Raw genomic sequence first — 17691 nt, forward strand, 5'->3', positions numbered from 1 at the left:
AGTGTTTAAGCCCAACACGCCAAACTTAGGGTTAGTACCAATGCTCCACGTTTTTTCAAAGGTATGACCCACCTGCTCCTCGTTAGTATAGTGGTGAGTATCCCCGCCTGTCACGCGGGAGACCGGGGTTCAATTCCCCGACGGGGAGAAAGGACTGCTTTTTTTTTTAGGGTGAACAATGTAGCTGAGCCCACAAGTGGAAAATATTCTTGGAAAAAAAGCTTTATGATACGATTTCCAGCCTTTGGGGTTAACTCACCCTTCCAAGGCATTGGTTGTTCAGTGGTAGAATTCTCGCCTGCCACGCGGGAGGCCCGGGTTCGATTCCCGGCCAATGCAAGAAGTTTTGAACATGTAATTTTGACAAGTATGCAAACCCCTGAGGAGGAAATCTGTGTTAGATTGCCAGGCCAACAGAAATCTCTGGTCTTGGGCGAATTCTCAACTGACTCTTGAAAAATACGACTTTGCTTTCATTTACAGTTTGGACATTTACTCATTCTCAGTAGACTTTGGTGAATCCATTGCAGATTTCCAGTGTGTGAGGTGGAAAAGAGTAACCAACTTGTCATTGACAACAGTCTTGAGGTTGGGATTTGTGACAATGTCCTGGGATTTCCCACAAACGCCTCACCTTCTAACTAGTATTGTGTGGCCTGTGAGCGGTATAGAGCAAAATCGATTACATGTACGTGTCTGTGAGAGTCTCAGCTTTCCATAGAGGGGTCGTAGTAGTTCCTAGCTCCAACCATTCAGTCTCTACAGATATTTATGTTAGAAGTGTTTAAGCCCAACACGCCAAACTTAGGGTTAGTACCAATGCTCCACGTTTTTTCAAAGGTATGACCCACCTGCTCCTCGTTAGTATAGTGGTGAGTATCCCCGCCTGTCACGCGGGAGACCGGGGTTCAATTCCCCGACGGGGAGAAAGGACTGCTTTTTTTTTAGGGTGAACAATGTAGCTGAGCCCACAAGTGGAAAATATTCTTGGAAAAAAAGCTTTATGATACGATTTCCAGCCTTTGGGGTTAACTCACCCTTCCAAGGCATTGGTTGTTCAGTGGTAGAATTCTCGCCTGCCACGCGGGAGGCCCGGGTTCGATTCCCGGCCAATGCAAGAAGTTTTGAACATGTAATTTTGACAAGTATGCAAACCCCTGAGGAGGAAATCTGTGTTAGATTGCCAGGCCAACAGAAATCTCTGGTCTTGGGCGAATTCTCAACTGACTCTTGAAAAATACGACTTTGCTTTCATTTACAGTTTGGACATTTACTCATTCTCAGTAGACTTTGGTGAATCCATTGCAGATTTCCAGTGTGTGAGGTGGAAAAGAGTAACCAACTTGTCATTGACAACAGTCTTGAGGTTGGGATTTGTGACAATGTCCTGGGATTTCCCACAAACGCCTCACCTTCTAACTAGTATTGTGTGGCCTGTGAGCGGTATAGAGCAAAATCGATTACATGTACGTGTCTGTGAGAGTCTCAGCTTTCCATAGAGGGGTCGTAGTAGTTCCTAGCTCCAACCATTCAGTCTCTACAGATATTTATGTTAGAAGTGTTTAAGCCCAACACGCCAAACTTAGGGTTAGTACCAATGCTCCACGTTTTTTCAAAGGTATGACCCACCTGCTCCTCGTTAGTATAGTGGTGAGTATCCCCGCCTGTCACGCGGGAGACCGGGGTTCAATTCCCCGACGGGGAGAAAGGACTGCTTTTTTTTTAGGGTGAACAATGTAGCTGAGCCCACAAGTGGAAAATATTCTTGGAAAAAAAGCTTTATGATACGATTTCCAGCCTTTGGGGTTAACTCACCCTTCCAAGGCATTGGTTGTTCAGTGGTAGAATTCTCGCCTGCCACGCGGGAGGCCCGGGTTCGATTCCCGGCCAATGCAAGAAGTTTTGAACATGTAATTTTGACAAGTATGCAAACCCCTGAGGAGGAAATCTGTGTTAGATTGCCAGGCCAACAGAAATCTCTGGTCTTGGGCGAATTCTCAACTGACTCTTGAAAAATACGACTTTGCTTTCATTTACAGTTTGGACATTTACTCATTCTCAGTAGACTTTGGTGAATCCATTGCAGATTTCCAGTGTGTGAGGTGGAAAAGAGTAACCAACTTGTCATTGACAACAGTCTTGAGGTTGGGATTTGTGACAATGTCCTGGGATTTCCCACAAACGCCTCACCTTCTAACTAGTATTGTGTGGCCTGTGAGCGGTATAGAGCAAAATCGATTACATGTACGTGTCTGTGAGAGTCTCAGCTTTCCATAGAGGGGTCGTAGTAGTTCCTAGCTCCAACCATTCAGTCTCTACAGATATTTATGTTAGAAGTGTTTAAGCCCAACACGCCAAACTTAGGGTTAGTACCAATGCTCCACGTTTTTTCAAAGGTATGACCCACCTGCTCCTCGTTAGTATAGTGGTGAGTATCCCCGCCTGTCACGCGGGAGACCGGGGTTCAATTCCCCGACGGGGAGAAAGGACTGCTTTTTTTTTAGGGTGAACAATGTAGCTGAGCCCACAAGTGGAAAATATTCTTGGAAAAAAAGCTTTATGATACGATTTCCAGCCTTTGGGGTTAACTCACCCTTCCAAGGCATTGGTTGTTCAGTGGTAGAATTCTCGCCTGCCACGCGGGAGGCCCGGGTTCGATTCCCGGCCAATGCAAGAAGTTTTGAACATGTAATTTTGACAAGTATGCAAACCCCTGAGGAGGAAATCTGTGTTAGATTGCCAGGCCAACAGAAATCTCTGGTCTTGGGCGAATTCTCAACTGACTCTTGAAAAATACGACTTTGCTTTCATTTACAGTTTGGACATTTACTCATTCTCAGTAGACTTTGGTGAATCCATTGCAGATTTCCAGTGTGTGAGGTGGAAAAGAGTAACCAACTTGTCATTGACAACAGTCTTGAGGTTGGGATTTGTGACAATGTCCTGGGATTTCCCACAAACGCCTCACCTTCTAACTAGTATTGTGTGGCCTGTGAGCGGTATAGAGCAAAATCGATTACATGTACGTGTCTGTGAGAGTCTCAGCTTTCCATAGAGGGGTCGTAGTAGTTCCTAGCTCCAACCATTCAGTCTCTACAGATATTTATGTTAGAAGTGTTTAAGCCCAACACGCCAAACTTAGGGTTAGTACCAATGCTCCACGTTTTTTCAAAGGTATGACCCACCTGCTCCTCGTTAGTATAGTGGTGAGTATCCCCGCCTGTCACGCGGGAGACCGGGGTTCAATTCCCCGACGGGGAGAAAGGACTGCTTTTTTTTTTAGGGTGAACAATGTAGCTGAGCCCACAAGTGGAAAATATTCTTGGAAAAAAAGCTTTATGATACGATTTCCAGCCTTTGGGGTTAACTCACCCTTCCAAGGCATTGGTTGTTCAGTGGTAGAATTCTCGCCTGCCACGCGGGAGGCCCGGGTTCGATTCCCGGCCAATGCAAGAAGTTTTGAACATGTAATTTTGACAAGTATGCAAACCCCTGAGGAGGAAATCTGTGTTAGATTGCCAGGCCAACAGAAATCTCTGGTCTTGGGCGAATTCTCAACTGACTCTTGAAAAATACGACTTTGCTTTCATTTACAGTTTGGACATTTACTCATTCTCAGTAGACTTTGGTGAATCCATTGCAGATTTCCAGTGTGTGAGGTGGAAAAGAGTAACCAACTTGTCATTGACAACAGTCTTGAGGTTGGGATTTGTGACAATGTCCTGGGATTTCCCACAAACGCCTCACCTTCTAACTAGTATTGTGTGGCCTGTGAGCGGTATAGAGCAAAATCGATTACATGTACGTGTCTGTGAGAGTCTCAGCTTTCCATAGAGGGGTCGTAGTAGTTCCTAGCTCCAACCATTCAGTCTCTACAGATATTTATGTTAGAAGTGTTTAAGCCCAACACGCCAAACTTAGGGTTAGTACCAATGCTCCACGTTTTTTCAAAGGTATGACCCACCTGCTCCTCGTTAGTATAGTGGTGAGTATCCCCGCCTGTCACGCGGGAGACCGGGGTTCAATTCCCCGACGGGGAGAAAGGACTGCTTTTTTTTTAGGGTGAACAATGTAGCTGAGCCCACAAGTGGAAAATATTCTTGGAAAAAAAGCTTTATGATACGATTTCCAGCCTTTGGGGTTAACTCACCCTTCCAAGGCATTGGTTGTTCAGTGGTAGAATTCTCGCCTGCCACGCGGGAGGCCCGGGTTCGATTCCCGGCCAATGCAAGAAGTTTTGAACATGTAATTTTGACAAGTATGCAAACCCCTGAGGAGGAAATCTGTGTTAGATTGCCAGGCCAACAGAAATCTCTGGTCTTGGGCGAATTCTCAACTGACTCTTGAAAAATACGACTTTGCTTTCATTTACAGTTTGGACATTTACTCATTCTCAGTAGACTTTGGTGAATCCATTGCAGATTTCCAGTGTGTGAGGTGGAAAAGAGTAACCAACTTGTCATTGACAACAGTCTTGAGGTTGGGATTTGTGACAATGTCCTGGGATTTCCCACAAACGCCTCACCTTCTAACTAGTATTGTGTGGCCTGTGAGCGGTATAGAGCAAAATCGATTACATGTACGTGTCTGTGAGAGTCTCAGCTTTCCATAGAGGGGTCGTAGTAGTTCCTAGCTCCAACCATTCAGTCTCTACAGATATTTATGTTAGAAGTGTTTAAGCCCAACACGCCAAACTTAGGGTTAGTACCAATGCTCCACGTTTTTTCAAAGGTATGACCCACCTGCTCCTCGTTAGTATAGTGGTGAGTATCCCCGCCTGTCACGCGGGAGACCGGGGTTCAATTCCCCGACGGGGAGAAAGGACTGCTTTTTTTTTTAGGGTGAACAATGTAGCTGAGCCCACAAGTGGAAAATATTCTTGGAAAAAAAGCTTTATGATACGATTTCCAGCCTTTGGGGTTAACTCACCCTTCCAAGGCATTGGTTGTTCAGTGGTAGAATTCTCGCCTGCCACGCGGGAGGCCCGGGTTCGATTCCCGGCCAATGCAAGAAGTTTTGAACATGTAATTTTGACAAGTATGCAAACCCCTGAGGAGGAAATCTGTGTTAGATTGCCAGGCCAACAGAAATCTCTGGTCTTGGGCGAATTCTCAACTGACTCTTGAAAAATACGACTTTGCTTTCATTTACAGTTTGGACATTTACTCATTCTCAGTAGACTTTGGTGAATCCATTGCAGATTTCCAGTGTGTGAGGTGGAAAAGAGTAACCAACTTGTCATTGACAACAGTCTTGAGGTTGGGATTTGTGACAATGTCCTGGGATTTCCCACAAACGCCTCACCTTCTAACTAGTATTGTGTGGCCTGTGAGCGGTATAGAGCAAAATCGATTACATGTACGTGTCTGTGAGAGTCTCAGCTTTCCATAGAGGGGTCGTAGTAGTTCCTAGCTCCAACCATTCAGTCTCTACAGATATTTATGTTAGAAGTGTTTAAGCCCAACACGCCAAACTTAGGGTTAGTACCAATGCTCCACGTTTTTTCAAAGGTATGACCCACCTGCTCCTCGTTAGTATAGTGGTGAGTATCCCCGCCTGTCACGCGGGAGACCGGGGTTCAATTCCCCGACGGGGAGAAAGGACTGCTTTTTTTTTAGGGTGAACAATGTAGCTGAGCCCACAAGTGGAAAATATTCTTGGAAAAAAAGCTTTATGATACGATTTCCAGCCTTTGGGGTTAACTCACCCTTCCAAGGCATTGGTTGTTCAGTGGTAGAATTCTCGCCTGCCACGCGGGAGGCCCGGGTTCGATTCCCGGCCAATGCAAGAAGTTTTGAACATGTAATTTTGACAAGTATGCAAACCCCTGAGGAGGAAATCTGTGTTAGATTGCCAGGCCAACAGAAATCTCTGGTCTTGGGCGAATTCTCAACTGACTCTTGAAAAATACGACTTTGCTTTCATTTACAGTTTGGACATTTACTCATTCTCAGTAGACTTTGGTGAATCCATTGCAGATTTCCAGTGTGTGAGGTGGAAAAGAGTAACCAACTTGTCATTGACAACAGTCTTGAGGTTGGGATTTGTGACAATGTCCTGGGATTTCCCACAAACGCCTCACCTTCTAACTAGTATTGTGTGGCCTGTGAGCGGTATAGAGCAAAATCGATTACATGTACGTGTCTGTGAGAGTCTCAGCTTTCCATAGAGGGGTCGTAGTAGTTCCTAGCTCCAACCATTCAGTCTCTACAGATATTTATGTTAGAAGTGTTTAAGCCCAACACGCCAAACTTAGGGTTAGTACCAATGCTCCACGTTTTTTCAAAGGTATGACCCACCTGCTCCTCGTTAGTATAGTGGTGAGTATCCCCGCCTGTCACGCGGGAGACCGGGGTTCAATTCCCCGACGGGGAGAAAGGACTGCTTTTTTTTTAGGGTGAACAATGTAGCTGAGCCCACAAGTGGAAAATATTCTTGGAAAAAAAGCTTTATGATACGATTTCCAGCCTTTGGGGTTAACTCACCCTTCCAAGGCATTGGTTGTTCAGTGGTAGAATTCTCGCCTGCCACGCGGGAGGCCCGGGTTCGATTCCCGGCCAATGCAAGAAGTTTTGAACATGTAATTTTGACAAGTATGCAAACCCCTGAGGAGGAAATCTGTGTTAGATTGCCAGGCCAACAGAAATCTCTGGTCTTGGGCGAATTCTCAACTGACTCTTGAAAAATACGACTTTGCTTTCATTTACAGTTTGGACATTTACTCATTCTCAGTAGACTTTGGTGAATCCATTGCAGATTTCCAGTGTGTGAGGTGGAAAAGAGTAACCAACTTGTCATTGACAACAGTCTTGAGGTTGGGATTTGTGACAATGTCCTGGGATTTCCCACAAACGCCTCACCTTCTAACTAGTATTGTGTGGCCTGTGAGCGGTATAGAGCAAAATCGATTACATGTACGTGTCTGTGAGAGTCTCAGCTTTCCATAGAGGGGTCGTAGTAGTTCCTAGCTCCAACCATTCAGTCTCTACAGATATTTATGTTAGAAGTGTTTAAGCCCAACACGCCAAACTTAGGGTTAGTACCAATGCTCCACGTTTTTTCAAAGGTATGACCCACCTGCTCCTCGTTAGTATAGTGGTGAGTATCCCCGCCTGTCACGCGGGAGACCGGGGTTCAATTCCCCGACGGGGAGAAAGGACTGCTTTTTTTTTTAGGGTGAACAATGTAGCTGAGCCCACAAGTGGAAAATATTCTTGGAAAAAAAGCTTTATGATACGATTTCCAGCCTTTGGGGTTAACTCACCCTTCCAAGGCATTGGTTGTTCAGTGGTAGAATTCTCGCCTGCCACGCGGGAGGCCCGGGTTCGATTCCCGGCCAATGCAAGAAGTTTTGAACATGTAATTTTGACAAGTATGCAAACCCCTGAGGAGGAAATCTGTGTTAGATTGCCAGGCCAACAGAAATCTCTGGTCTTGGGCGAATTCTCAACTGACTCTTGAAAAATACGACTTTGCTTTCATTTACAGTTTGGACATTTACTCATTCTCAGTAGACTTTGGTGAATCCATTGCAGATTTCCAGTGTGTGAGGTGGAAAAGAGTAACCAACTTGTCATTGACAACAGTCTTGAGGTTGGGATTTGTGACAATGTCCTGGGATTTCCCACAAACGCCTCACCTTCTAACTAGTATTGTGTGGCCTGTGAGCGGTATAGAGCAAAATCGATTACATGTACGTGTCTGTGAGAGTCTCAGCTTTCCATAGAGGGGTCGTAGTAGTTCCTAGCTCCAACCATTCAGTCTCTACAGATATTTATGTTAGAAGTGTTTAAGCCCAACACGCCAAACTTAGGGTTAGTACCAATGCTCCACGTTTTTTCAAAGGTATGACCCACCTGCTCCTCGTTAGTATAGTGGTGAGTATCCCCGCCTGTCACGCGGGAGACCGGGGTTCAATTCCCCGACGGGGAGAAAGGACTGCTTTTTTTTTAGGGTGAACAATGTAGCTGAGCCCACAAGTGGAAAATATTCTTGGAAAAAAAGCTTTATGATACGATTTCCAGCCTTTGGGGTTAACTCACCCTTCCAAGGCATTGGTTGTTCAGTGGTAGAATTCTCGCCTGCCACGCGGGAGGCCCGGGTTCGATTCCCGGCCAATGCAAGAAGTTTTGAACATGTAATTTTGACAAGTATGCAAACCCCTGAGGAGGAAATCTGTGTTAGATTGCCAGGCCAACAGAAATCTCTGGTCTTGGGCGAATTCTCAACTGACTCTTGAAAAATACGACTTTGCTTTCATTTACAGTTTGGACATTTACTCATTCTCAGTAGACTTTGGTGAATCCATTGCAGATTTCCAGTGTGTGAGGTGGAAAAGAGTAACCAACTTGTCATTGACAACAGTCTTGAGGTTGGGATTTGTGACAATGTCCTGGGATTTCCCACAAACGCCTCACCTTCTAACTAGTATTGTGTGGCCTGTGAGCGGTATAGAGCAAAATCGATTACATGTACGTGTCTGTGAGAGTCTCAGCTTTCCATAGAGGGGTCGTAGTAGTTCCTAGCTCCAACCATTCAGTCTCTACAGATATTTATGTTAGAAGTGTTTAAGCCCAACACGCCAAACTTAGGGTTAGTACCAATGCTCCACGTTTTTTCAAAGGTATGACCCACCTGCTCCTCGTTAGTATAGTGGTGAGTATCCCCGCCTGTCACGCGGGAGACCGGGGTTCAATTCCCCGACGGGGAGAAAGGACTGCTTTTTTTTTAGGGTGAACAATGTAGCTGAGCCCACAAGTGGAAAATATTCTTGGAAAAAAAGCTTTATGATACGATTTCCAGCCTTTGGGGTTAACTCACCCTTCCAAGGCATTGGTTGTTCAGTGGTAGAATTCTCGCCTGCCACGCGGGAGGCCCGGGTTCGATTCCCGGCCAATGCAAGAAGTTTTGAACATGTAATTTTGACAAGTATGCAAACCCCTGAGGAGGAAATCTGTGTTAGATTGCCAGGCCAACAGAAATCTCTGGTCTTGGGCGAATTCTCAACTGACTCTTGAAAAATACGACTTTGCTTTCATTTACAGTTTGGACATTTACTCATTCTCAGTAGACTTTGGTGAATCCATTGCAGATTTCCAGTGTGTGAGGTGGAAAAGAGTAACCAACTTGTCATTGACAACAGTCTTGAGGTTGGGATTTGTGACAATGTCCTGGGATTTCCCACAAACGCCTCACCTTCTAACTAGTATTGTGTGGCCTGTGAGCGGTATAGAGCAAAATCGATTACATGTACGTGTCTGTGAGAGTCTCAGCTTTCCATAGAGGGGTCGTAGTAGTTCCTAGCTCCAACCATTCAGTCTCTACAGATATTTATGTTAGAAGTGTTTAAGCCCAACACGCCAAACTTAGGGTTAGTACCAATGCTCCACGTTTTTTCAAAGGTATGACCCACCTGCTCCTCGTTAGTATAGTGGTGAGTATCCCCGCCTGTCACGCGGGAGACCGGGGTTCAATTCCCCGACGGGGAGAAAGGACTGCTTTTTTTTTAGGGTGAACAATGTAGCTGAGCCCACAAGTGGAAAATATTCTTGGAAAAAAAGCTTTATGATACGATTTCCAGCCTTTGGGGTTAACTCACCCTTCCAAGGCATTGGTTGTTCAGTGGTAGAATTCTCGCCTGCCACGCGGGAGGCCCGGGTTCGATTCCCGGCCAATGCAAGAAGTTTTGAACATGTAATTTTGACAAGTATGCAAACCCCTGAGGAGGAAATCTGTGTTAGATTGCCAGGCCAACAGAAATCTCTGGTCTTGGGCGAATTCTCAACTGACTCTTGAAAAATACGACTTTGCTTTCATTTACAGTTTGGACATTTACTCTTTCCACCTCACACACTGGAAATCTGCAATGGATTCACCAAGTCTACTGAGAAATGAGTAAATGTCCAAACTGTAAATGAAAGCAAAGTCGTATTTTTCAAGAGTCAGTTGAGAATTCGCCCAAGACCAGAGATTTCTGTTGGCCTGGCAATCTAACACAGATTTCCTCCTCAGGGGTTTGCATACTTGTCAAAATTACATGTTCAAAACTTCTTGCATTGGCCGGGAATCGAACCCGGGCCTCCCGCGTGGCAGGCGAGAATTCTACCACTGAACAACCAATGCCTTGGAAGGGTGAGTTAACCCCAAAGGCTGGAAATCGTATCATAAAGCTTTTTTTCCAAGAATATTTTCCACTTGTGGGCTCAGCTACATTGTTCACCCTAAAAAAAAAGCAGTCCTTTCTCCCCGTCGGGGAATTGAACCCCGGTCTCCCGCGTGACAGGCGGGGATACTCACCACTATACTAACGAGGAGCAGGTGGGTCATACCTTTGAAAAAACGTGGAGCATTGGTACTAACCCTAAGTTTGGCGTGTTGGGCTTAAACACTTCTAACATAAATATCTGTAGAGACTGAATGGTTGGAGCTAGGAACTACTACGACCCCTCTATGGAAAGCTGAGACTCTCACAGACACGTACATGTAATCGATTTTGCTCTATACCGCTCACAGGCCACACAATACTAGTTAGAAGGTGAGGCGTTTGTGGGAAATCCCAGGACATTGTCACAAATCCCAACCTCAAGACTGTTGTCAATGACAAGTTGGTTACTCTTTTCCACCTCACACACTGGAAATCTGCAATGGATTCACCAAAGTCTACTGAGAATGAGTAAATGTCCAAACTGTAAATGAAAGCAAAGTCGTATTTTTCAAGAGTCAGTTGAGAATTCGCCCAAGACCAGAGATTTCTGTTGGCCTGGCAATCTAACACAGATTTCCTCCTCAGGGGTTTGCATACTTGTCAAAATTACATGTTCAAAACTTCTTGCATTGGCCGGGAATCGAACCCGGGCCTCCCGCGTGGCAGGCGAGAATTCTACCACTGAACAACCAATGCCTTGGAAGGGTGAGTTAACCCCAAAGGCTGGAAATCGTATCATAAAGCTTTTTTTCCAAGAATATTTTCCACTTGTGGGCTCAGCTACATTGTTCACCCTAAAAAAAAAGCAGTCCTTTCTCCCCGTCGGGGAATTGAACCCCGGTCTCCCGCGTGACAGGCGGGGATACTCACCACTATACTAACGAGGAGCAGGTGGGTCATACCTTTGAAAAAACGTGGAGCATTGGTACTAACCCTAAGTTTGGCGTGTTGGGCTTAAACACTTCTAACATAAATATCTGTAGAGACTGAATGGTTGGAGCTAGGAACTACTACGACCCCTCTATGGAAAGCTGAGACTCTCACAGACACGTACATGTAATCGATTTTGCTCTATACCGCTCACAGGCCACACAATACTAGTTAGAAGGTGAGGCGTTTGTGGGAAATCCCAGGACATTGTCACAAATCCCAACCTCAAGACTGTTGTCAATGACAAGTTGGTTACTCTTTTCCACCTCACACACTGGAAATCTGCAATGGATTCACCAAAGTCTACTGAGAATGAGTAAATGTCCAAACTGTAAATGAAAGCAAAGTCGTATTTTTCAAGAGTCAGTTGAGAATTCGCCCAAGACCAGAGATTTCTGTTGGCCTGGCAATCTAACACAGATTTCCTCCTCAGGGGTTTGCATACTTGTCAAAATTACATGTTCAAAACTTCTTGCATTGGCCGGGAATCGAACCCGGGCCTCCCGCGTGGCAGGCGAGAATTCTACCACTGAACAACCAATGCCTTGGAAGGGTGAGTTAACCCCAAAGGCTGGAAATCGTATCATAAAGCTTTTTTTCCAAGAATATTTTCCACTTGTGGGCTCAGCTACATTGTTCACCCTAAAAAAAAAGCAGTCCTTTCTCCCCGTCGGGGAATTGAACCCCGGTCTCCCGCGTGACAGGCGGGGATACTCACCACTATACTAACGAGGAGCAGGTGGGTCATACCTTTGAAAAAACGTGGAGCATTGGTACTAACCCTAAGTTTGGCGTGTTGGGCTTAAACACTTCTAACATAAATATCTGTAGAGACTGAATGGTTGGAGCTAGGAACTACTACGACCCCTCTATGGAAAGCTGAGACTCTCACAGACACGTACATGTAATCGATTTTGCTCTATACCGCTCACAGGCCACACAATACTAGTTAGAAGGTGAGGCGTTTGTGGGAAATCCCAGGACATTGTCACAAATCCCAACCTCAAGACTGTTGTCAATGACAAGTTGGTTACTCTTTTCCACCTCACACACTGGAAATCTGCAATGGATTCACCAAAGTCTACTGAGAATGAGTAAATGTCCAAACTGTAAATGAAAGCAAAGTCGTATTTTTCAAGAGTCAGTTGAGAATTCGCCCAAGACCAGAGATTTCTGTTGGCCTGGCAATCTAACACAGATTTCCTCCTCAGGGGTTTGCATACTTGTCAAAATTACATGTTCAAAACTTCTTGCATTGGCCGGGAATCGAACCCGGGCCTCCCGCGTGGCAGGCGAGAATTCTACCACTGAACAACCAATGCCTTGGAAGGGTGAGTTAACCCCAAAGGCTGGAAATCGTATCATAAAGCTTTTTTTCCAAGAATATTTTCCACTTGTGGGCTCAGCTACATTGTTCACCCTAAAAAAAAAGCAGTCCTTTCTCCCCGTCGGGGAATTGAACCCCGGTCTCCCGCGTGACAGGCGGGGATACTCACCACTATACTAACGAGGAGCAGGTGGGTCATACCTTTGAAAAAACGTGGAGCATTGGTACTAACCCTAAGTTTGGCGTGTTGGGCTTAAACACTTCTAACATAAATATCTGTAGAGACTGAATGGTTGGAGCTAGGAACTACTACGACCCCTCTATGGAAAGCTGAGACTCTCACAGACACGTACATGTAATCGATTTTGCTCTATACCGCTCACAGGCCACACAATACTAGTTAGAAGGTGAGGCGTTTGTGGGAAATCCCAGGACATTGTCACAAATCCCAACCTCAAGACTGTTGTCAATGACAAGTTGGTTACTCTTTTCCACCTCACACACTGGAAATCTGCAATGGATTCACCAAAGTCTACTGAGAATGAGTAAATGTCCAAACTGTAAATGAAAGCAAAGTCGTATTTTTCAAGAGTCAGTTGAGAATTCGCCCAAGACCAGAGATTTCTGTTGGCCTGGCAATCTAACACAGATTTCCTCCTCAGGGGTTTGCATACTTGTCAAAATTACATGTTCAAAACTTCTTGCATTGGCCGGGAATCGAACCCGGGCCTCCCGCGTGGCAGGCGAGAATTCTACCACTGAACAACCAATGCCTTGGAAGGGTGAGTTAACCCCAAAGGCTGGAAATCGTATCATAAAGCTTTTTTTCCAAGAATATTTTCCACTTGTGGGCTCAGCTACATTGTTCACCCTAAAAAAAAAAGCAGTCCTTTCTCCCCGTCGGGGAATTGAACCCCGGTCTCCCGCGTGACAGGCGGGGATACTCACCACTATACTAACGAGGAGCAGGTGGGTCATACCTTTGAAAAAACGTGGAGCATTGGTACTAACCCTAAGTTTGGCGTGTTGGGCTTAAACACTTCTAACATAAATATCTGTAGAGACTGAATGGTTGGAGCTAGGAACTACTACGACCCCTCTATGGAAAGCTGAGACTCTCACAGACACGTACATGTAATCGATTTTGCTCTATACCGCTCACAGGCCACACAATACTAGTTAGAAGGTGAGGCGTTTGTGGGAAATCCCAGGACATTGTCACAAATCCCAACCTCAAGACTGTTGTCAATGACAAGTTGGTTACTCTTTTCCACCTCACACACTGGAAATCTGCAATGGATTCACCAAAGTCTACTGAGAATGAGTAAATGTCCAAACTGTAAATGAAAGCAAAGTCGTATTTTTCAAGAGTCAGTTGAGAATTCGCCCAAGACCAGAGATTTCTGTTGGCCTGGCAATCTAACACAGATTTCCTCCTCAGGGGTTTGCATACTTGTCAAAATTACATGTTCAAAACTTCTTGCATTGGCCGGGAATCGAACCCGGGCCTCCCGCGTGGCAGGCGAGAATTCTACCACTGAACAACCAATGCCTTGGAAGGGTGAGTTAACCCCAAAGGCTGGAAATCGTATCATAAAGCTTTTTTTCCAAGAATATTTTCCACTTGTGGGCTCAGCTACATTGTTCACCCTAAAAAAAAAGCAGTCCTTTCTCCCCGTCGGGGAATTGAACCCCGGTCTCCCGCGTGACAGGCGGGGATACTCACCACTATACTAACGAGGAGCAGGTGGGTCATACCTTTGAAAAAACGTGGAGCATTGGTACTAACCCTAAGTTTGGCGTGTTGGGCTTAAACACTTCTAACATAAATATCTGTAGAGACTGAATGGTTGGAGCTAGGAACTACTACGACCCCTCTATGGAAAGCTGAGACTCTCACAGACACGTACATGTAATCGATTTTGCTCTATACCGCTCACAGGCCACACAATACTAGTTAGAAGGTGAGGCGTTTGTGGGAAATCCCAGGACATTGTCACAAATCCCAACCTCAAGACTGTTGTCAATGACAAGTTGGTTACTCTTTTCCACCTCACACACTGGAAATCTGCAATGGATTCACCAAAGTCTACTGAGAATGAGTAAATGTCCAAACTGTAAATGAAAGCAAAGTCGTATTTTTCAAGAGTCAGTTGAGAATTCGCCCAAGACCAGAGATTTCTGTTGGCCTGGCAATCTAACACAGATTTCCTCCTCAGGGGTTTGCATACTTGTCAAAATTACATGTTCAAAACTTCTTGCATTGGCCGGGAATCGAACCCGGGCCTCCCGCGTGGCAGGCGAGAATTCTACCACTGAACAACCAATGCCTTGGAAGGGTGAGTTAACCCCAAAGGCTGGAAATCGTATCATAAAGCTTTTTTTCCAAGAATATTTTCCACTTGTGGGCTCAGCTACATTGTTCACCCTAAAAAAAAAGCAGTCCTTTCTCCCCGTCGGGGAATTGAACCCCGGTCTCCCGCGTGACAGGCGGGGATACTCACCACTATACTAACGAGGAGCAGGTGGGTCATACCTTTGAAAAAACGTGGAGCATTGGTACTAACCCTAAGTTTGGCGTGTTGGGCTTAAACACTTCTAACATAAATATCTGTAGAGACTGAATGGTTGGAGCTAGGAACTACTACGACCCCTCTATGGAAAGCTGAGACTCTCACAGACACGTACATGTAATCGATTTTGCTCTATACCGCTCACAGGCCACACAATACTAGTTAGAAGGTGAGGCGTTTGTGGGAAATCCCAGGACATTGTCACAAATCCCAACCTCAAGACTGTTGTCAATGACAAGTTGGTTACTCTTTTCCACCTCACACACTGGAAATCTGCAATGGATTCACCAAAGTCTACTGAGAATGAGTAAATGTCCAAACTGTAAATGAAAGCAAAGTCGTATTTTTCAAGAGTCAGTTGAGAATTCGCCCAAGACCAGAGATTTCTGTTGGCCTGGCAATCTAACACAGATTTCCTCCTCAGGGGTTTGCATACTTGTCAAAATTACATGTTCAAAACTTCTTGCATTGGCCGGGAATCGAACCCGGGCCTCCCGCGTGGCAGGCGAGAATTCTACCACTGAACAACCAATGCCTTGGAAGGGTGAGTTAACCCCAAAGGCTGGAAATCGTATCATAAAGCTTTTTTTCCAAGAATATTTTCCACTTGTGGGCTCAGCTACATTGTTCACCCTAAAAAAAAAGCAGTCCTTTCTCCCCGTCGGGGAATTGAACCCCGGTCTCCCGCGTGACAGGCGGGGATACTCACCACTATACTAACGAGGAGCAGGTGGGTCATACCTTTGAAAAAACGTGGAGCATTGGTACTAACCCTAAGTTTGGCGTGTTGGGCTTAAACACTTCTAACATAAATATCTGTAGAGACTGAATGGTTGGAGCTAGGAACTACTACGACCCCTCTATGGAAAGCTGAGACTCTCACAGACACGTACATGTAATCGATTTTGCTCTATACCGCTCACAGGCCACACAATACTAGTTAGAAGGTGAGGCGTTTGTGGGAAATCCCAGGACATTGTCACAAATCCCAACCTCAAGACTGTTGTCAATGACAAGTTGGTTACTCTTTTCCACCTCACACACTGGAAATCTGCAATGGATTCACCAAAGTCTACTGAGAATGAGTAAATGTCCAAACTGTAAATGAAAGCAAAGTCGTATTTTTCAAGAGTCAGTTGAGAATTCGCCCAAGACCAGAGATTTCTGTTGGCCTGGCAATCTAACACAGATTTCCTCCTCAGGGGTTTGCATACTTGTCAAAATTACATGTTCAAAACTTCTTGCATTGGCCGGGAATCGAACCCGGGCCTCCCGCGTGGCAGGCGAGAATTCTACCACTGAACAACCAATGCCTTGGAAGGGTGAGTTAACCCCAAAGGCTGGAAATCGTATCATAAAGCTTTTTTTCCAAGAATATTTTCCACTTGTGGGCTCAGCTACATTGTTCACCCTAAAAAAAAAGCAGTCCTTTCTCCCCGTCGGGGAATTGAACCCCGGTCTCCCGCGTGACAGGCGGGGATACTCACCACTATACTAACGAGGAGCAGGTGGGTCATACCTTTGAAAAAACGTGGAGCATTGGTACTAACCCTAAGTTTGGCGTGTTGGGCTTAAACACTTCTAACATAAATATCTGTAGAGACTGAATGGTTGGAGCTAGGAACTACTACGACCCCTCTATGGAAAGCTGAGACTCTCACAGACACGTACATGTAATCGATTTTGCTCTATACCGCTCACAGGCCACACAATACTAGTTAGAAGGTGAGGCGTTTGTGGGAAATCCCAGGACATTGTCACAAATCCCAACCTCAAGACTGTTGTCAATGACAAGTTGGTTACTCTTTTCCACCTCACACACTGGAAATCTGCAATGGATTCACCAAAGTCTACTGAGAATGAGTAAATGTCCAAACTGTAAATGAAAGCAAAGTCGTATTTTTCAAGAGTCAGTTGAGAATTCGCCCAAGACCAGAGATTTCTGTTGGCCTGGCAATCTAACACAGATTTCCTCCTCAGGGGTTTGCATACTTGTCAAAATTACATGTTCAAAACTTCTTGCATTGGCCGGGAATCGAACCCGGGCCTCCCGCGTGGCAGGCGAGAATTCTACCACTGAACAACCAATGCCTTGGAAGGGTGAGTTAACCCCAAAGGCTGGAAATCGTATCATAAAGCTTTTTTTCCAAGAATATTTTCCACTTGTGGGCTCAGCTACATTGTTCACCCTAAAAAAAAAGCAGTCCTTTCTCCCCGTCGGGGAATTGAACCCCGGTCTCCCGCGTGACAGGCGGGGATACTCACCACTATACTAACGAGGAGCAGGTGGGTCATACCTTTGAAAAACGTGGAGCATTGGTACTAACCCTAAGTTTGGCGTGTTGGGCTTAAACACTTCTAACATAAATATCTGTAGAGACTGAATGGTTGGAGGCTAGGAACTACTACGACCCCTCTATGGAAAGCTGAGACTCTCACAGACACGTACATGTAATCGATTTTGCTCTATACCGCTCACAGGCCACACAATACTAGTTAGAAGGTGAGGCGTTTGTGGGAAATCCCAGGACATTGTCACAAATCCCAACCTCAAGACTGTTGTCAATGACAAGTTGGTTACTCTTTCCACCTCACACACTGGAAATCTGCAATGGATTCACCAAAGTCTACTGAGAATGAGTAAATGTCCCAAACTG

General features: G+C 45.4%; 46 non-coding genes across 46 annotated transcripts; 26 read left to right on the plus strand and 20 right to left on the minus strand.

Annotated features, from left to right (window-relative positions):
* Positions 1-76: 76 nt before the first annotated feature.
* trnad-guc (transfer RNA aspartic acid (anticodon GUC)) lies at positions 77-148 on the plus strand. The gene has a single exon. It is a non-coding gene; the product is annotated as a tRNA-Asp (tRNA).
* Positions 149-268: 120 nt separating this feature from the next.
* On the plus strand, positions 269-339 carry trnag-gcc (transfer RNA glycine (anticodon GCC)). The gene has a single exon. It is a non-coding gene; the product is annotated as a tRNA-Gly (tRNA).
* Positions 340-855: 516 nt separating this feature from the next.
* Positions 856-927, plus strand: trnad-guc (transfer RNA aspartic acid (anticodon GUC)). The gene has a single exon. It is a non-coding gene; the product is annotated as a tRNA-Asp (tRNA).
* Positions 928-1046: 119 nt separating this feature from the next.
* On the plus strand, positions 1047-1117 carry trnag-gcc (transfer RNA glycine (anticodon GCC)). Its single transcript has one exon. It is a non-coding gene; the product is annotated as a tRNA-Gly (tRNA).
* A 516-nt stretch (positions 1118-1633) lies between these two features.
* Positions 1634-1705, plus strand: trnad-guc (transfer RNA aspartic acid (anticodon GUC)). The gene has a single exon. It is a non-coding gene; the product is annotated as a tRNA-Asp (tRNA).
* A 119-nt stretch (positions 1706-1824) lies between these two features.
* Positions 1825-1895, plus strand: trnag-gcc (transfer RNA glycine (anticodon GCC)). The gene has a single exon. It is a non-coding gene; the product is annotated as a tRNA-Gly (tRNA).
* Positions 1896-2411: 516 nt separating this feature from the next.
* trnad-guc (transfer RNA aspartic acid (anticodon GUC)) lies at positions 2412-2483 on the plus strand. Its single transcript has one exon. It is a non-coding gene; the product is annotated as a tRNA-Asp (tRNA).
* Positions 2484-2602: 119 nt separating this feature from the next.
* On the plus strand, positions 2603-2673 carry trnag-gcc (transfer RNA glycine (anticodon GCC)). The gene has a single exon. It is a non-coding gene; the product is annotated as a tRNA-Gly (tRNA).
* A 516-nt stretch (positions 2674-3189) lies between these two features.
* On the plus strand, positions 3190-3261 carry trnad-guc (transfer RNA aspartic acid (anticodon GUC)). Its single transcript has one exon. It is a non-coding gene; the product is annotated as a tRNA-Asp (tRNA).
* Positions 3262-3381: 120 nt separating this feature from the next.
* Positions 3382-3452, plus strand: trnag-gcc (transfer RNA glycine (anticodon GCC)). Its single transcript has one exon. It is a non-coding gene; the product is annotated as a tRNA-Gly (tRNA).
* A 516-nt stretch (positions 3453-3968) lies between these two features.
* trnad-guc (transfer RNA aspartic acid (anticodon GUC)) lies at positions 3969-4040 on the plus strand. The gene has a single exon. It is a non-coding gene; the product is annotated as a tRNA-Asp (tRNA).
* A 119-nt stretch (positions 4041-4159) lies between these two features.
* trnag-gcc (transfer RNA glycine (anticodon GCC)) lies at positions 4160-4230 on the plus strand. The gene has a single exon. It is a non-coding gene; the product is annotated as a tRNA-Gly (tRNA).
* A 516-nt stretch (positions 4231-4746) lies between these two features.
* trnad-guc (transfer RNA aspartic acid (anticodon GUC)) lies at positions 4747-4818 on the plus strand. The gene has a single exon. It is a non-coding gene; the product is annotated as a tRNA-Asp (tRNA).
* Positions 4819-4938: 120 nt separating this feature from the next.
* Positions 4939-5009, plus strand: trnag-gcc (transfer RNA glycine (anticodon GCC)). The gene has a single exon. It is a non-coding gene; the product is annotated as a tRNA-Gly (tRNA).
* A 516-nt stretch (positions 5010-5525) lies between these two features.
* Positions 5526-5597, plus strand: trnad-guc (transfer RNA aspartic acid (anticodon GUC)). Its single transcript has one exon. It is a non-coding gene; the product is annotated as a tRNA-Asp (tRNA).
* Positions 5598-5716: 119 nt separating this feature from the next.
* trnag-gcc (transfer RNA glycine (anticodon GCC)) lies at positions 5717-5787 on the plus strand. The gene has a single exon. It is a non-coding gene; the product is annotated as a tRNA-Gly (tRNA).
* Positions 5788-6303: 516 nt separating this feature from the next.
* Positions 6304-6375, plus strand: trnad-guc (transfer RNA aspartic acid (anticodon GUC)). The gene has a single exon. It is a non-coding gene; the product is annotated as a tRNA-Asp (tRNA).
* Positions 6376-6494: 119 nt separating this feature from the next.
* trnag-gcc (transfer RNA glycine (anticodon GCC)) lies at positions 6495-6565 on the plus strand. Its single transcript has one exon. It is a non-coding gene; the product is annotated as a tRNA-Gly (tRNA).
* Positions 6566-7081: 516 nt separating this feature from the next.
* On the plus strand, positions 7082-7153 carry trnad-guc (transfer RNA aspartic acid (anticodon GUC)). Its single transcript has one exon. It is a non-coding gene; the product is annotated as a tRNA-Asp (tRNA).
* A 120-nt stretch (positions 7154-7273) lies between these two features.
* On the plus strand, positions 7274-7344 carry trnag-gcc (transfer RNA glycine (anticodon GCC)). Its single transcript has one exon. It is a non-coding gene; the product is annotated as a tRNA-Gly (tRNA).
* Positions 7345-7860: 516 nt separating this feature from the next.
* On the plus strand, positions 7861-7932 carry trnad-guc (transfer RNA aspartic acid (anticodon GUC)). The gene has a single exon. It is a non-coding gene; the product is annotated as a tRNA-Asp (tRNA).
* Positions 7933-8051: 119 nt separating this feature from the next.
* trnag-gcc (transfer RNA glycine (anticodon GCC)) lies at positions 8052-8122 on the plus strand. The gene has a single exon. It is a non-coding gene; the product is annotated as a tRNA-Gly (tRNA).
* A 516-nt stretch (positions 8123-8638) lies between these two features.
* Positions 8639-8710, plus strand: trnad-guc (transfer RNA aspartic acid (anticodon GUC)). The gene has a single exon. It is a non-coding gene; the product is annotated as a tRNA-Asp (tRNA).
* Positions 8711-8829: 119 nt separating this feature from the next.
* trnag-gcc (transfer RNA glycine (anticodon GCC)) lies at positions 8830-8900 on the plus strand. Its single transcript has one exon. It is a non-coding gene; the product is annotated as a tRNA-Gly (tRNA).
* Positions 8901-9416: 516 nt separating this feature from the next.
* On the plus strand, positions 9417-9488 carry trnad-guc (transfer RNA aspartic acid (anticodon GUC)). The gene has a single exon. It is a non-coding gene; the product is annotated as a tRNA-Asp (tRNA).
* A 119-nt stretch (positions 9489-9607) lies between these two features.
* Positions 9608-9678, plus strand: trnag-gcc (transfer RNA glycine (anticodon GCC)). The gene has a single exon. It is a non-coding gene; the product is annotated as a tRNA-Gly (tRNA).
* Positions 9679-10051: 373 nt separating this feature from the next.
* On the minus strand, positions 10052-10122 carry trnag-gcc (transfer RNA glycine (anticodon GCC)). The gene has a single exon. It is a non-coding gene; the product is annotated as a tRNA-Gly (tRNA).
* A 119-nt stretch (positions 10123-10241) lies between these two features.
* trnad-guc (transfer RNA aspartic acid (anticodon GUC)) lies at positions 10242-10313 on the minus strand. The gene has a single exon. It is a non-coding gene; the product is annotated as a tRNA-Asp (tRNA).
* Positions 10314-10829: 516 nt separating this feature from the next.
* trnag-gcc (transfer RNA glycine (anticodon GCC)) lies at positions 10830-10900 on the minus strand. Its single transcript has one exon. It is a non-coding gene; the product is annotated as a tRNA-Gly (tRNA).
* Positions 10901-11019: 119 nt separating this feature from the next.
* On the minus strand, positions 11020-11091 carry trnad-guc (transfer RNA aspartic acid (anticodon GUC)). The gene has a single exon. It is a non-coding gene; the product is annotated as a tRNA-Asp (tRNA).
* A 516-nt stretch (positions 11092-11607) lies between these two features.
* On the minus strand, positions 11608-11678 carry trnag-gcc (transfer RNA glycine (anticodon GCC)). Its single transcript has one exon. It is a non-coding gene; the product is annotated as a tRNA-Gly (tRNA).
* Positions 11679-11797: 119 nt separating this feature from the next.
* trnad-guc (transfer RNA aspartic acid (anticodon GUC)) lies at positions 11798-11869 on the minus strand. The gene has a single exon. It is a non-coding gene; the product is annotated as a tRNA-Asp (tRNA).
* Positions 11870-12385: 516 nt separating this feature from the next.
* On the minus strand, positions 12386-12456 carry trnag-gcc (transfer RNA glycine (anticodon GCC)). The gene has a single exon. It is a non-coding gene; the product is annotated as a tRNA-Gly (tRNA).
* Positions 12457-12575: 119 nt separating this feature from the next.
* On the minus strand, positions 12576-12647 carry trnad-guc (transfer RNA aspartic acid (anticodon GUC)). Its single transcript has one exon. It is a non-coding gene; the product is annotated as a tRNA-Asp (tRNA).
* A 516-nt stretch (positions 12648-13163) lies between these two features.
* trnag-gcc (transfer RNA glycine (anticodon GCC)) lies at positions 13164-13234 on the minus strand. The gene has a single exon. It is a non-coding gene; the product is annotated as a tRNA-Gly (tRNA).
* Positions 13235-13354: 120 nt separating this feature from the next.
* trnad-guc (transfer RNA aspartic acid (anticodon GUC)) lies at positions 13355-13426 on the minus strand. Its single transcript has one exon. It is a non-coding gene; the product is annotated as a tRNA-Asp (tRNA).
* Positions 13427-13942: 516 nt separating this feature from the next.
* On the minus strand, positions 13943-14013 carry trnag-gcc (transfer RNA glycine (anticodon GCC)). Its single transcript has one exon. It is a non-coding gene; the product is annotated as a tRNA-Gly (tRNA).
* Positions 14014-14132: 119 nt separating this feature from the next.
* On the minus strand, positions 14133-14204 carry trnad-guc (transfer RNA aspartic acid (anticodon GUC)). The gene has a single exon. It is a non-coding gene; the product is annotated as a tRNA-Asp (tRNA).
* Positions 14205-14720: 516 nt separating this feature from the next.
* Positions 14721-14791, minus strand: trnag-gcc (transfer RNA glycine (anticodon GCC)). The gene has a single exon. It is a non-coding gene; the product is annotated as a tRNA-Gly (tRNA).
* A 119-nt stretch (positions 14792-14910) lies between these two features.
* trnad-guc (transfer RNA aspartic acid (anticodon GUC)) lies at positions 14911-14982 on the minus strand. The gene has a single exon. It is a non-coding gene; the product is annotated as a tRNA-Asp (tRNA).
* A 516-nt stretch (positions 14983-15498) lies between these two features.
* Positions 15499-15569, minus strand: trnag-gcc (transfer RNA glycine (anticodon GCC)). The gene has a single exon. It is a non-coding gene; the product is annotated as a tRNA-Gly (tRNA).
* A 119-nt stretch (positions 15570-15688) lies between these two features.
* trnad-guc (transfer RNA aspartic acid (anticodon GUC)) lies at positions 15689-15760 on the minus strand. Its single transcript has one exon. It is a non-coding gene; the product is annotated as a tRNA-Asp (tRNA).
* Positions 15761-16276: 516 nt separating this feature from the next.
* On the minus strand, positions 16277-16347 carry trnag-gcc (transfer RNA glycine (anticodon GCC)). Its single transcript has one exon. It is a non-coding gene; the product is annotated as a tRNA-Gly (tRNA).
* Positions 16348-16466: 119 nt separating this feature from the next.
* Positions 16467-16538, minus strand: trnad-guc (transfer RNA aspartic acid (anticodon GUC)). The gene has a single exon. It is a non-coding gene; the product is annotated as a tRNA-Asp (tRNA).
* A 516-nt stretch (positions 16539-17054) lies between these two features.
* Positions 17055-17125, minus strand: trnag-gcc (transfer RNA glycine (anticodon GCC)). Its single transcript has one exon. It is a non-coding gene; the product is annotated as a tRNA-Gly (tRNA).
* A 119-nt stretch (positions 17126-17244) lies between these two features.
* Positions 17245-17316, minus strand: trnad-guc (transfer RNA aspartic acid (anticodon GUC)). Its single transcript has one exon. It is a non-coding gene; the product is annotated as a tRNA-Asp (tRNA).
* Positions 17317-17691: the final 375 nt, after the last annotated feature.

Source organism: Oncorhynchus kisutch, unplaced genomic scaffold (assembly GCF_002021735.2).
Source record: "Oncorhynchus kisutch isolate 150728-3 unplaced genomic scaffold, Okis_V2 scaffold1802, whole genome shotgun sequence".
In the NCBI taxonomy this organism is placed as follows: domain Eukaryota; kingdom Metazoa; phylum Chordata; class Actinopteri; order Salmoniformes; family Salmonidae; genus Oncorhynchus; species Oncorhynchus kisutch.